Source organism: Meriones unguiculatus, chromosome X, assembly GCF_030254825.1.
Source record: "Meriones unguiculatus strain TT.TT164.6M chromosome X, Bangor_MerUng_6.1, whole genome shotgun sequence".
NCBI classification, from domain to species: domain Eukaryota; kingdom Metazoa; phylum Chordata; class Mammalia; order Rodentia; family Muridae; genus Meriones; species Meriones unguiculatus.
Genome location: NC_083369.1, coordinates 133,091,489 through 133,105,840, shown reverse-complemented (window position 1 = coordinate 133,105,840; position 14,352 = coordinate 133,091,489). Strand labels below are relative to the sequence as shown.

Genomic DNA, 14,352 nt, shown 5'->3' with positions numbered 1-14,352 from the left:
CTCTGTCTCTAGCCCACTATTGCTTATCAGAAGTGGATCGCTGGTTTTCATTTTGTATGTTCACAGCTCATAGGAAACTGCATTAAGTCTCAGAAGAGAGTTGGGACTTTTGAGCCAATGCTGGAATCATTTAAGACTGGGACTATTCATCTGGATGAACACATTTTGTGTGAGGAGAAAGGCATGAATTTCTAAGACCAAGTGAGTACAGAGTGTTGTGGCTTGAGCATGCCTCTCAGAAGTTTATATGTTTGGATCCTCCTTCCTCAGTATAGTGATGTTGGGAGGTGAGGCCTTGTGGCAAATATATAAGATGTGTGAGAAGAGCACTTATGTGGAGAAGTGGATTTCATGGTATTCTCATTTGAGTGGGTTGTTCTGAAGCAAGGCTGCTGCTTGTGTTTTGTCTCTTGTCCTTGTTAGTGTTTTCCCTTTAACTTTCCACCATGACCTGAGGCAGCATGAAGCCCTTGCTACCTGCTCTAGGACTTCCCAGGCTCCAGAACCATAAAGCTTTAAGCTGAAGTTCCCAGAAAAGAGAAAAGCCACATCAGTGTGTTAAGGAGTCTGTAAAACCAGTCAGACACAGCGGCACATGCCTGTAATCCTTGCACTTGGTCAGGAAGATCTCTGTGAATTCAAGGTCAGCCTGATCTACAAAAAGAGCCCAGGACAGCCAGGACTACACAGAAAAACCCTGTCTTGGTGGGGAGCAAGAAAAGAAAAGAAAGAAAGAAAGAAAGAAAGAAAGAAAGAAAGAAAGAAAGAAAGAAAGAAAGAAAAGAAAGTCTGTAAGACCAAGTGACAATACTTCCAGATTATGTATGGAGTTTTAAAGTGTTCAAATCAGAGCCAAATCATCTTGGAGTACTTTAGTACCTTTGAAGACTTCTCATTTCCCATCCCTGTGTTCGACCTCTTTATGATTATTAAAATCTTTAAAATGTATTTTATTTTTAGTTTTTTCGAGATAGGGTTTCTCTGTGTAGCCTTGGCTGTCCTGGACTCACTTTGTAGACCAGGCTGACCTTGAAGTCACAAGGATCCCCTGCCTCTGCCTCCTAAGTGTTGAGATTACAGGTGTGTACCACTACTCCAGGCTAAAGTGTATTCTTAGCAGACCACCAATCCAAAAGCCTAGAATAGTGCTGGATACCATCTGAAACTTGTAACAGAGATTTCCCTGCTTTGCTGCAACCCACCTTCCTGTGCTACCCAACAATATATTTGCTAAACTCCTTCATGTATGACTCTCTTTGCCTGGAAACTAGTAAAATCTAATGTAACTAACTATTTCTATAACTGAACACAGCTTTCAGGGCAAATGGAGCCTGTTTTCCTGGTTACTTATATTTGGCTCAAGAGTAGTTATTTATTTGCTTTGAGGTAAAAGTTGCATTTTTTTTCTGTGTCAACAAGCCCATATGAATCTTTCTTCTTTAGAAACTATCAAGTTTCATGTTTTCAGTTATAACAACAGGAAATTAACTAAGACACATATCTGTGGTTAAAAATAAGATCTAGAAAAAGTTTCCAACCTACAAATAACTGATTATGGATGTCATCACCACACCAATTTGACATAAACTCACAATTTCTGTATTTACCTCATCACAAACCAGGAATATTCAGTTGCCTTTCTTCAGATGATTCTTTAAGTTTCATTGTTCTAAACATATTTTACTCTATCAGTATGTGCATATAAACATAAAGTCATAAGTATTTTGTGATTCTTTACAGGGGGCAAAACTGTAAGCAATCCAAATGTTCAGCAGTAAAATATTGAGAAAATTCCTTACAGTATATTTCTTTAAGGAAATGCTATATACTTTTTGAAAAGTATACATATTGAAGGGCTAGAGAGACGGCTCAGTGGTTCCAAGCATGTGTTGCTCTTGCACAGGTCTCAGGATTAATTCTCAGCAACCACAAGGTGTACATACAACACATTCTAGCAAAGCACTCATACACATAAAATAAAAATAAATAATTTAAAAAAAATTTTAAACTTTAAAAAAAATACACATAATGCAAGACCAAAGCAAAACGTAAGGAGCAGTGTTCTCGGTTTTTCGTTTTTTTTTTTTTTTTTTTTTTTTTTTTTTTGTTGTTGTTTTTTCTTTTATGGTTGAAGAAGAGATAAAAAGACTTGGATACACACTGAAAACCAGAAGTTGTGATAGAAACTCCAGGCAGTATACTAAATCAGTGTTCCTTTTCTTCCACCATTGTGACTTTACTTGGTATATTTTTAAATTTATTTTTATTTATTACAATTTATTCACCTTGAATCCCAGCTGTAGCCCCCTCCCTCATACTCTCTCATTCCCTCCCTCCATTCCTCTTCTCCCATGCCCCTCTCCAAGTCCACTGATAGGGGAAGTTCTCCTCCCCTCCCATCTGACCGTAGCTTACCTTGTGTCATCAGGACTAGCTGCATTGTCCTCCTCTGTGGCCTGTTAAGGCTGGCATTCCCTCAGGGAGAGGTGGTCAAAGAGCAAGCCACTGAGTTCATGTCAGAGACAGCCCCTGCTCCCCTTACTAGGGAACCCACTTGGAAACTGAGCTGCCATGGGCTACATCTGTGCAGGGGTTCTTGGTACATGGAGGTGACAGGAACTCCTCAAGGAGAGCAGCAGAACCCAAAAATCTGGGCCCAGGGGTCTTTTCTTAGACTGATACTCAAACCATTCATGGAGATAACTTGGTATATTTTCTAACAGACATAGTAGTTAAGTGAAATCAATTATATCTTCATCAATGGAAGGTGAACAAATACAGTGTGCTACTGGTGAATCTTGACATTATGACTTTAGCTATGTAGTTTTTCTTGATGTCTTTGACCCTTTACTATAATGTGTGCCAAGTTACCATGGGTCATGCTGATGATGCTGTTTACCTAGGAGAAGCAGTATAGAAAGAACAAGGAACATGGAAACTTGGATGTTCATGCAGAATAGAGACTGGATATTTACTTCAGCTGTCCTTAGCGGGTCAAACACTGGTGGATGTGATGGTTAATGGTGATTATCTACTTGACAGAACCTACGATTGCCTAGGAGTCAGACTTCAGGCATGACTATAAGAGAGTTTCTGTGTTACTTTAGCTTCTGGGTTTGCCTACTAGGGATTATCTAGACTAGGTTAATTGAGATGGGAAGGCCTATCTTAACTGTATGACAGCATACTCTGGACTGGCATTCTGGACTGAATAAAAAAAGAGAATATGATGGATATCAGTGTTTATTTCCTTCTTCTTCCTGACTGCAGACACAATATTACAACCTGCTTCAAGCTCCTGTTACCATGCCTTCCTAGCCACAATGGACTGTACCTTCAAACTGTAAAGCATAATGAATTCTTCCTTCAAGTGGTTTTGTCAAGTACTTTATCACAGCAATAAGAAAAGTAACTAATATATTGGTACAGAGAAACAAACGTCTGGGTTCTAAAATCTGAACCTTTATACTTTGTTATTATACAGGAAGCAAAAGATGGGTTATGTAAATATTTATAATTCATTGTCAGAGTAATGACAACCTTTTCACCAACAAATGTTAAGTCTGAGTTTCTCATAGCAGAAACTTGAAAGAGGAATCAATGAGTTTCAGAAACATTTTCATTAAGTGCTGTGTTCATTTTCTTCACAATATAAGTACATTTGCTAAGGAGAAAGTAAAACTGCTTGTAACTTTCATTAACAAGCTTGTAACTTGTAACTTTCTATTGATTCTGTCAACAGACTGTTTCCAAGGAGCATATGCTTCATAGAGATCCTCCCTTCTTGACTCATTGTGTTGGCTACATTTCTCATCTCTGTGAGGAAAAACCCCAAAAGAAGTAATTAAAGGTAAGAAAGATTTATGTTGGCTTATGGTTTGTGGCAATGTCAATCTATCTTGGTGGGAGAAGGTATGGCAGTGGGAGTGATATGGCAGCTGGAGCATGAGGGAACTAGTGATACCATGCTAGCAGTCAGGAAGCCGAGAGCTGGGTCAGATTCGAAACCATAAGGTCTACCCTTATGTTTATTATCTAGAGCTCATGTCCAGAAGGTTCCGCCACCTCCCAAAAGAGCACCACCAGCTGAGGACCAACTGTTCAACAACATGTGTCTGCGGGGGACATTTCCCACTCAAGCTATAATTATAACACTACTGGAATGGTGTTTACTCAATTTTTTTTTTTATCAAAACTATTAGGGACTATAAGAAGAGCCTTTTTATCAGACACAAAGTTAATGTTGTGACAATAGAAATGTTATAGACTGACTGCTGTGCCACCTTAACTTCACCTGTTGAAAGCTCAGCTCACTGGTATGGTCACTAGCAAGTGAAGACTTTGGAAAGTAAGTGGGTTGGGAAGCCCTTGGGAATGAGATTGATACTACTATGTAAAACACCCTTAGAGAGCTCTCTCACTGTATTTTCTCCCTGTGAAGAAACAGCCAGCAACACAGAGGGGGATGCTAACCAAAAACCAATCATGCTGGAGTCCTTATCTCACATTTAAAATCTGAAAAATGGATGGAAATCAATTTCAATTATCTGTAAGACAGCCGGTCTGTGGTAATTTGTTATACCAGCTTAGACTGACCAAGATAAGTTGAATAATATCTAACTGTTCCAATCACTCTTTTGTGGGGGTGTCAATTTGGTAGAGTGTTCTTGTGTTTTAGATATTTAACCTCATGACTCACTTATTCCTACAAACTTATCACAGTCACAAAATAGGTTCAATGTGACAAAAGTGTCTTTGGCCAACTTGTTATGATTTCTATTTTTTATCCATATTAAATAATGTTACAACATACTGTTCTGATGAGTTCCTTAATGAATGCATATATTAAAATATCTCACCCTGCAAAGTTAACTAAAGTTGTGTTTGTCAAGGTAATCTAAACTGTATGTAAGGAAGGATGATGCTTTGAAGGGTTTTCTTCTTTATATTCAAAGGGATTCCTCTCCCCCACAGTGTGTATGTAGTTGCACATGTACATGTATGTGAGTGTATGTGAACACAACTTTGATATTTTGAGATAGGGTTTCTCACTGAGACCTAGGGCTCCCCTTATTGTGATAGAATGGCTGGCCATCAAACCCTCTTCCTACTTAGCCAGTCCTGGGATTGTAAGTACTTTCAATCACACCTGGCTTTTTTTTTTTTTAACTAGTCATTATTCGGGAAGCATTTTACCAAGTAAACTATCTTCTCAGGCCTTATGTTTTTTATTTGCATAATCTCTATTGTTTTAACATAAATTTCATGAGATGCTTCCTGTTGATATGGGGCAAAGGATGCTATAGACTGACTAAAAAAAAGGATAAGGTTAATAAATGTAGCGAGAAGAGTCAAACTTCTTTTGTTCATAAGAATTAATAAAATACCAATAAACACATGCTTTTGTTCTTCTGAGACTGATATAAGATACAATTATTCTGTTAGTAATTATCTTAATATGAAAGCTGCTTCCCTTTTGGTTTTTCCAGAAGATTTTTTTTTTAAAGAAATCTCCTAAATGAACATCTGTACAAAGTCCCAATTTATTTCTAATATCAGAGATCAGACCTCTACTCTTGCCTGATGCGTCTAAAACAAAAAGGGGGAACTGTAGAGAGCTGCGGAATGCTATGCCTTAAAGATGGAGCTGGTTTCCACCTTCCACCTTCCCGATGGTGAGTGCTCTCTGTCACGAACAACTCCACATTTGGCTAAGGCCGAGGATCTGGCTTGCTTCCATGTATGTGGACCTATCTGCATTGCCCCCGTGGCACGCCTGGGTTGGCTACCCAGAGGCTATTTAAGATGTGGGCTGGCTTTCCCCGGGGTCCGAGGATTGTTCAATGTTCCTGAATAAACTGCATTGAAAAAAAAAAAAAAGTAAAATAACATTGATCACAAGCCATCTGACATCAAACCCTCTAGGAAATAAATTTGCTCCAGTATACATGTAAAAAAAAAAAAAAAGAAAGAAATCTCATCAGAAGGTTCCTGCTGTACCAGAGGCCATACTGGTACTAGGAACCCCAGTTCCCAACAGCACCATTTCCCCTAGGTTCCAAATCCAATGCACAACCCCAACAGAAGACTTCCCCTCTACCTGAGGCCATGCCTGTACTAGGAACTCCAGGTAAGACATTGCTCACTGCCCACTAAGCTAACACCCCCTTAAACCGCTGCCCAGGATTCCCCAACTGCACACCCTCTCTTGGGATCCATATCCTAGCCCAGAATTCTGACAGAAGAATCCCACTCTACTTGAGGCCATGCCAGTACTTGGAACCTCAGGAACACCAGTTAACCAAACCCCAGAGGTCATGCCTGTATTCAGAATCCCAGAGGCCACACTGGTTCCAAGAATCCCAGAACCCCAGAAACAACATACAACTCTAGAGGTAGTACAGGCCAACAAAACCTCAGCAAAGATACCCTATTGGACTGCTCGCCAGAATCACAGGCCCCTCAGGCCAGAAGACCAGAAAGGAAGCAGAAATCAAGTAGGAAAACCCCCAAACCATCCATTCAAAAAAGATAAACTCGGAAATCATCAACTAAATCTATAATAACCACAAACCCAGATGACTAGAGGCTAGCATAAGAACACATCAATAAGAGCCAAGACAATATGACACCACCAGATCCCAGCTATCCTACTACAGAAAGTATTGGATATTCTAACAGCTAAAACACAAGAAAAATTACTTTAAATCCAACCTTATAAATATGATAGAAGCCCTTAAAAAGGAAATAAAGAGCAAATCCCTTAAAGAAATCCAGGAAAACACAAACAAACAGGTGATAGAAATGAATGAAACTGTTCAAGATCTGAAAATGGAAATAGAAGCAATAAAGAAAACATAAACTAAAGGAATCCTGTAGATGGAAAGTCTAGGTAAGGGAATGAGAAGTACAGATATAAGCATCACCAACAGAATACAAGGGATGCAAGAGAGAGTCTCAGGCATGGAAGATACAATAGAAGAAATTGATGCAGTGGTCAAAGAACATGCTAAATCCAAAAAGTTCCTGAAACAAAACATCCCAGGTCATCTGGGACTCTATGAAATGTCCAAACCTAAGAATAATAGGAATAAAAGAAGGTTCCCCACTCAAAGGCCCAAGAAGTGTTTTCAACAAAATTATAGAAGAAAAATTTCCTAATATAAATGAGATGCCTATAAAGATATAAGAAGCTTACATAACACCAAATAGATAGGACCAGAAAAGAAAGTCACCCCACCCTGCCACATAAAAAGCAAAACACTAAACATACAGGAAAAAAAAAAGAATAGCAAGAGCCAAAAGGGGAAAGGTTCAAGTAATGTGTAAATGCAAACCTATTATTAATAGACTGACCTCTCAAGAGGGGACTCTAAAAGCTAGAAGGGCCTGGACAGATGTGCACACACTCTGACAGCCATGGATGCCAGGCCAGTCTACTATACCCAGCAAAACTTTCAATCACCATATATGGAGAAAACAAGATAGCTGATGATGAAGTCAAATATAAACAATATTTATCCACAAACCCAACCTACAAAAGGTTCTAGAAGGAAGACTCCCACTTAAAGATGTTAAAACACCTATGAAAACACAGAAAATAAATAAGCTCACACCAGCAAACTCAAAGAAGGAACACATACACACTACCTCTACCACCAAAATAACAGGAATTAACAATCACTGCTTATTAATATCTCTCAATATCAACGGAATCAATTCCCCAATAAAAAGACACAGACTAAAAGGATGAACCCATCATTCTGACAGGATCCATCATTCTGCTGCATAAAAGAAACACTATTTCAGAGGAAAAATTTAGAAAAAGATTTTCTAAGCAAAGGGACCCAAGAAGCAAGCTGGCATAGTGATTCTAATATCTAACAATGCAGACTTCTAACAAAAATTAATCAAAAGAGGTGGGAAAGACACTTCATACTCATCAAAGGAAAATACACCAAGATGATATTTCCATTCTGTATATATATGCCCCAAATGCAAGAGCACCCATACTTGCAAAAGCAATATTATTAATTCTTAAATCACAATCAAACCCAGCACATTAATATTAGAAGACGTCGACACCCACTCTCACCACTGAACATGTCATCCAGACAGCAACTAAACAGAGAAATTATGGAAGTAACAGATATTATGATTCATATGTATCTAACAGATATCTACAGAATATTCCATCCAAACATAAAGAATATATCTTCTTGGCACCTCACAGAATCTTCTTCAAAATTCATTACACAGTCAGTCACAAAGCAAACCTCAACAGATACAATAATATTAAAATAACACCTTGTATCTTATTAGACCACCATGGATTTCAACAACAAAAACAATAGAAAGCCTAAAAACTCATGGAAACTAAACAACTCTTTACTCAATGACCACTGGTTCAGGGAAGAAATAAGGAAAAAATTAAAGACTTTCTAGAATTCAATGAAAATGAAGGCACAGCATACCCAAACTTATGGGACACAATGAAAGCAGTGCTAAGAGAAAAGCTTATAGCAATAAGTCCCTTTATAAAGAAAGTGGAGAGATTTCATACCAGCAAGTTAACAGCACACCTGAAAGATCTAAAACAAAAAGAAGCAAACACACCTGAGAGCAGTAGACAGGAAATAATCAAACTTGGGCCTGAAATTAATGAACAGGGTCAAAGAGAACAATACAAAGAATCAACAAACCCAAGATCTGGTTATTTGAGAAAATCAACAAGATAGATAAAACTTTAGCCAAACTAACTAAAAGTCAGAAACATAATATCTAAATTAACAAAATCAGAAATGAAAATTGGGACATAACAACAGACACTGAGGAAATCCAAAGAATCATTAGGTCTTATTTCAAAAGCCTATACTCCACAAAATCAGAATATCTAAAGAGAATGGACAAATATCTTGGTAGATACCACTTACCATTTTACCAAAGTTAAATCAAGAGCAGATAGATAATTTAAATATACCTATAACTCCTAAAGAAATAGAAGCAGTCATTAAGAGTCTCCCAACAACAACAACAACAAAAAGCCCAGGACCAGATGGGTTTAGTACAGAATCCTCCCAGAATTTCAAAGAAGAGCTAGTATCAATATTCCCCAAATTATGCCTAAAAATAGAAACAGAAGGAGCATTGCCCCAGTCACACTGATACTCAAACCACACAAAGACTCAACAAAGAAAGAGAATTACAAATGTCCAGTATGAACATTGATGCAAAATTACTCAATAAAATACTTGGAAACTGAATCCAAGAACACATCAAAGACATCATCCACCATGATCAAGTAAGCTTCATTCTAAAGATGCAGAGATGTTTCAACAAATGAAAATCTGTCAGTGTAATTGAGCATGTAAATAAACTGAAAAATAATCACACAACCATCTCATTAGATGCCAAAAACCTTTGACAAGATCAAACATCCATCATAATAAAAGTCTTGGAAAGGTCAGGGATACAAGGAACACACCTAACCATAATAAAGGCACTATGCAGCAAGCTGATAGACAACATCAAATTAAATGGACAGAAATTCAAAGCAATTTCACTAAAATCAGAATAAGACAAGGCTGTCAACTGTCTCCATAACTATTCAATATAGTACTTGAAGTTCTAGCTAGAGCAATAAGACAACTAAAGGAGATCAAGGAGATACAATTTGGAAAAAAGTCAAACTATCATTACTTGCAGATGATATGATACTATGCATAAGTGTCCCCCAATGATTCTAACAGGGAACTCCTACAGTTGATAAACACCTTCACCCAAGTGGCTGGATATAAGATTAACTAAAAAAAAAAAAAGTAGCCCTCCTACATACAAATGACAAATAGACTGAGAAAGAAATCAGGGAAATAACATCTTTCACAATAGTCACAAATAATATAAAATATCTTCGTATGACAATAACCTAACAAGTGAAAGTCCTGTATGACAAGAGCTTCAAGTCTTTGAAGAAATTGGAAAAGATGTCAGAAAATGGAAACATTTACCATGCTCATGGATAGGTGGGATTAATATAGTAAAAATGGTCATCTTACAAAAACAATCTAATCTACAGATTCAATGAAATTCCCATCAAAATTCCAATACAATTCTTTACAGACCTTGAAAGAGCAATTCTCAACTACATGTGGAAAAACAAAAAACCCAGAATAGAAAAACAACCCTGTACAATAAAATATCTTCTGGAGGTATCTCTATTCCTGATCTCATGCTCTACTATAGAGCAACAGTAATAAATTCACATGGTCCTGGCATAGGAACAGACTGGTCAAATGTAATCAAATTGAAGACCAAGAAATCAACACATACATCCACAGACACTTGATTTTTGACAAAACAAAAACAAAAACAAAAACAATATAATACAATGGAAAAATGAAAGCATATTAAACAACTGGTACTAGTTTAACTGGATGTCAAACTGTAGAAGAATGCAAACAGATCTATATCTATTTGGAAAAAACTCAAGTCCAAGTAGATCAAAGATATAAAAATAAAGCCATATACATTTAACCTGATAAAAGAGAAAGTGGGAAACAGTCTTGAACTCATTGGTATAGGAGACAGCTTCCTGAACAGAACACCAATAGCTCAGGCACTAAGATCAACAATTAATAAATACGACTTCATGAAACTTAAAAACTTCTGCAAAGCAAAGAACACTGTCATAGGCAAAATGGTGGCCTACAAAATGGGAAAGGATCTTTTCCAATCCCACATTTGACAGAGGGCTAATTTCCAAAATGTAAACAACTCAAGAAAGTAGACATCAAAGAACCAAATAATCCAATTAAAAATGGGAGACAAATACACACAGAGAATTCTCCACCTAAGAATATCAAATAGCCAAGAAACACCTAAAGAAATATTCAAAATCCTTCGCCATCAGGGAAATGCAAATCAAAAGTATTCTTCTGATTCCATTGTTCAACTTTCAGAGTGGCTAAGATCAAAAACACAAGTGATAGCACATGCTGGCGAGGATGTGGAGAAAGGGAAATTCTTTATTGCTGGTAGGAGTACAAACTTGTACAGCCACTTTGGAAATCAATATGGCAGTTTCTCAGAAAATTAGGAGCTGACCTACTCCAAGATCAAGTTATACAATTTCTGGGCATATAACCAACAGATGATCTACCATAGCACAAGGACACTTGCACAACTATGTTTATAGCTGCTTTATTTGTAATAGCCAAAAATGGAAACAACCTAGATGTCCCTCAACCAAAAAATGAAAAGAAGAAAATGTGTTATATTTATGCAAAGGAGTATATTACTCAGCTGTTAACAACAATGACATCATGAAATTTGCAGGCAAATGGATGGAACAAGAAAAAAAATCAGAGAGAGAAGATCCAAGATGGAGCGGACCAGCACTCACCATATCTGAGGGGAAGAGGAACTGAAACTCTGAAATTGGTGAATGGAGGGGCAGCTGAAGCCAGAACACTGAAATTGAAGTTTCCTGGATGAGAAGGGACAACCTGTGAATTGAGACCATTTGGATCCAGGTCACCTGCAGACTTCTCCAGGGACTGAGAGTGGCAAATGTTCAATCCCCCTACACTTCCCCTTGACAGGCCTCTCTCCTCAGCAGAGGTGGTCAACAGTCTCCCTTGCTCCTAGCACAGAACTCCCTGCTTGGTAACTGAGATAGCAGAGGCAGGCCTCCCAGTTCCTCAGCAGTGGGCAACCAGCTGTATGGGTCACCTATGTCGGCCTGGCCACCCAGGTCAACAGGGAGCTGTATGGGCTCCCTAGGGCCTCCCAGCAGGCATCTGTACCAGCCACCCAGTTCTGCAGCTACAGCTAGCCCACTGAGCAGCTAGCACAGGGAGGAATCTCAATGCTCTGTGACTGAGACTGCAGAGGCAGCTACCTCAAGTACAGGTATCCCTTCCCAGGGGCCAAAGAGTGGACACCACTGATGTGGTGGATTTGCTGCACTCTCATTTGCCCCTGCAGACCCAAATCTGAGAGTAGAGAAGAGGGGGAATCTCTGTGCTTTCTGATTAGGCCTACTAATGAGTGAGTGTGCCTTCAAGTGAGTGCTTGCATGGCCCCAGATCCAGCATCCCTCTACGCTAGCAGATAGACTTCGGATCCTTCCCACCGACAGCCCCACTGTGGTCAACATAGGCATTCTTGGAACAGCCTTCTCAATATTGATGCTCCTATTCTGTGGGTCTACCAATGGAGTCCAGGCAAACAATTAATAAAGCCCAGACAGATCTGAATACCAGGAGGACAGTATGACAGGCCTGAAGGCCACTGAGGTAATTAGGGAACCTGCACATGCACATTGTACCTGCGAACAGGGACAGCTTCAGTGCCCACACACCCTCCTGCACTGAATCCCTACATTACAGGCACCTACACTCTCTAGCACCCTGTCCTTCAAGGCACACTTCCACACACATGCCCAGACTTGCTTGCCCGCACCTGTGCACCTGCACTTCTACCTTCCTCCCTTAGCTACAGTTGAAACAGCAACAAACGCTCTCAAACTCTCAATTGCCCTAAAAAATACTCCAGACACCAGAGAAAGACCCTGTCTGAAGTACAGACTCCAGGAACAAACAGCGGAGATTATGAATAAGCGGATGGCTAGAGATCAGCAGAAGAACATATACAACAAAAATCAGGATATCATGCCTTTACCAAAGACCCTCCAAATCAATGGATATTTTAATTCATTGGAAACACAGGAAAATGATTTTAAAGCTATGCTTATCCAGTTATTAGAGGCACATAAAGAGGAAATGAAAAAATCTCTCAAAGAAATACAGGCAACTACAACCGAAAAATAGAGACATGGTTAGAAGTACAATTAGTGGCATATAGAGAGGAAATGAACAGAAAAATAGAGGTCATCATGGAAAGACAGGAATGCATATTCAAACAGATGAAGGAAATTGTGTAAGACATGAAAACAGAATTAGAATCAACAAAGAAAACACAAACAGAGAAAACCCTGGAGCTGGAGAACTTAGACAAATGATCAGGAACCACAAAGTAAGCATCACAAACAGAATATAAGAGCTGGAAGAGAGAATCTCAGGTGCTGAAGATATACTTGCAGAAATTGATACATATCTCAAAGAAAAATTAAAAACAGAAAAGTTCCAAACACAAAGCATCCAAGAAATCAAGGATGTCAAGAGAAGAAAAATCTAAGAATAATAAGAATAGATGGAATAGAAAGATTCCAGGATCCAAGGTCCAGAAAATATTTTCAAGAAAAGCATAGAAGAAAATTTTCCCAACTTAAAGAAAGAGAGGTCCATAAACATACAAGAGGCCTACAGAACACCAAATAGACTAGACCAGAAAAGAAACTTGTCATGTCACATCATAATCAAATCACTAAACGTACAGAACGAACAAAAAATATTAAAAGCAGCAAGGGAAAAAGGCCAAGTAGCATATAAAGGTAGACCTATCAGAATTACATCAGACTTCTCATCAGAAACTATGAAAGCCAGAAGGGTCTGGATATATGTCATGCAGACTCTAAGATGTCACAGATACCAAGCCAGACTACTATACCCAGTAAAGTTTTCAATCAAAATATATAGCGAAACAAAATATTCCCTGACAAAACTAAACTTAAACAACATTTACACAGCAACCCAGCCTTACAGAAGATACTAGAAGGAAAATCCCAACCCAAAAAAACAACACCCAAGAAACACAGGATATAGATAACTTCACAACTAAAAAAGTAAAAGAAAACAAGGAGAGAAACACAGTGAGTCCACCAACTCCACAATAAAACAAGATAACATTCATTGGTCACTATTATCTATCAATATCAATAGAATCAACTCTTCAATAAAAAGACACAGACTAACAAAAATGGTTGAAGAAACAGGATCCAAAATTCTGCTGCATTCAAAAAATACAGCTATGCAGCAAAGATAAACACCACCTCAGAATAATAGGCTGAAAATATTTTTCAAGCAAATGGACCCAGAACTAAAATATACTTTCAACCAAAATTAATCAAAAAAGAGGAGGAGATGCACTTCATTCCCATCAAAGGAAAAATCCACTAGGAGGACATCATAATCCTGAACATCTATGCCACAAATACAAGAGTACCTGTATTCCTAAATAAATCATTATTAAAGCTTAAATTACACATCAATCTCAACAACTTAATATTCGGAGATCACAACACTCCACTCTTACCAAGGGAAAGATCATCTAGACAGAACCTAAATAGGGAAATAATGGCACTTATACATGTCCTAAATCAAATGGACCTAATAAATTTCTACAGAACTTTTCACCCAAACTCAAATGAGTATACCTTCTTTTCAGCACCTC

The 14,352-nt window shown here is 38.3% G+C and overlaps 1 long non-coding RNA gene across 1 annotated transcript in view; it reads left to right on the top strand.

Moving 5' to 3' along the window:
- The window catches only part of LOC132649830 (uncharacterized), a 29,146-nt gene extending 23,731 nt beyond the window's left edge, over nucleotides 1-5,415 (top strand). Inside the window, exons 4-6 of the long non-coding RNA XR_009588335.1 lie at nucleotides 67-201; nucleotides 3,743-3,850; nucleotides 4,040-5,415. This is a non-coding gene — a long non-coding RNA (uncharacterized LOC132649830). The remainder of the gene's footprint in view (nucleotides 1-66; nucleotides 202-3,742; nucleotides 3,851-4,039) is intronic.
- Nucleotides 5,416-14,352: the final 8,937 nt, after the last annotated feature.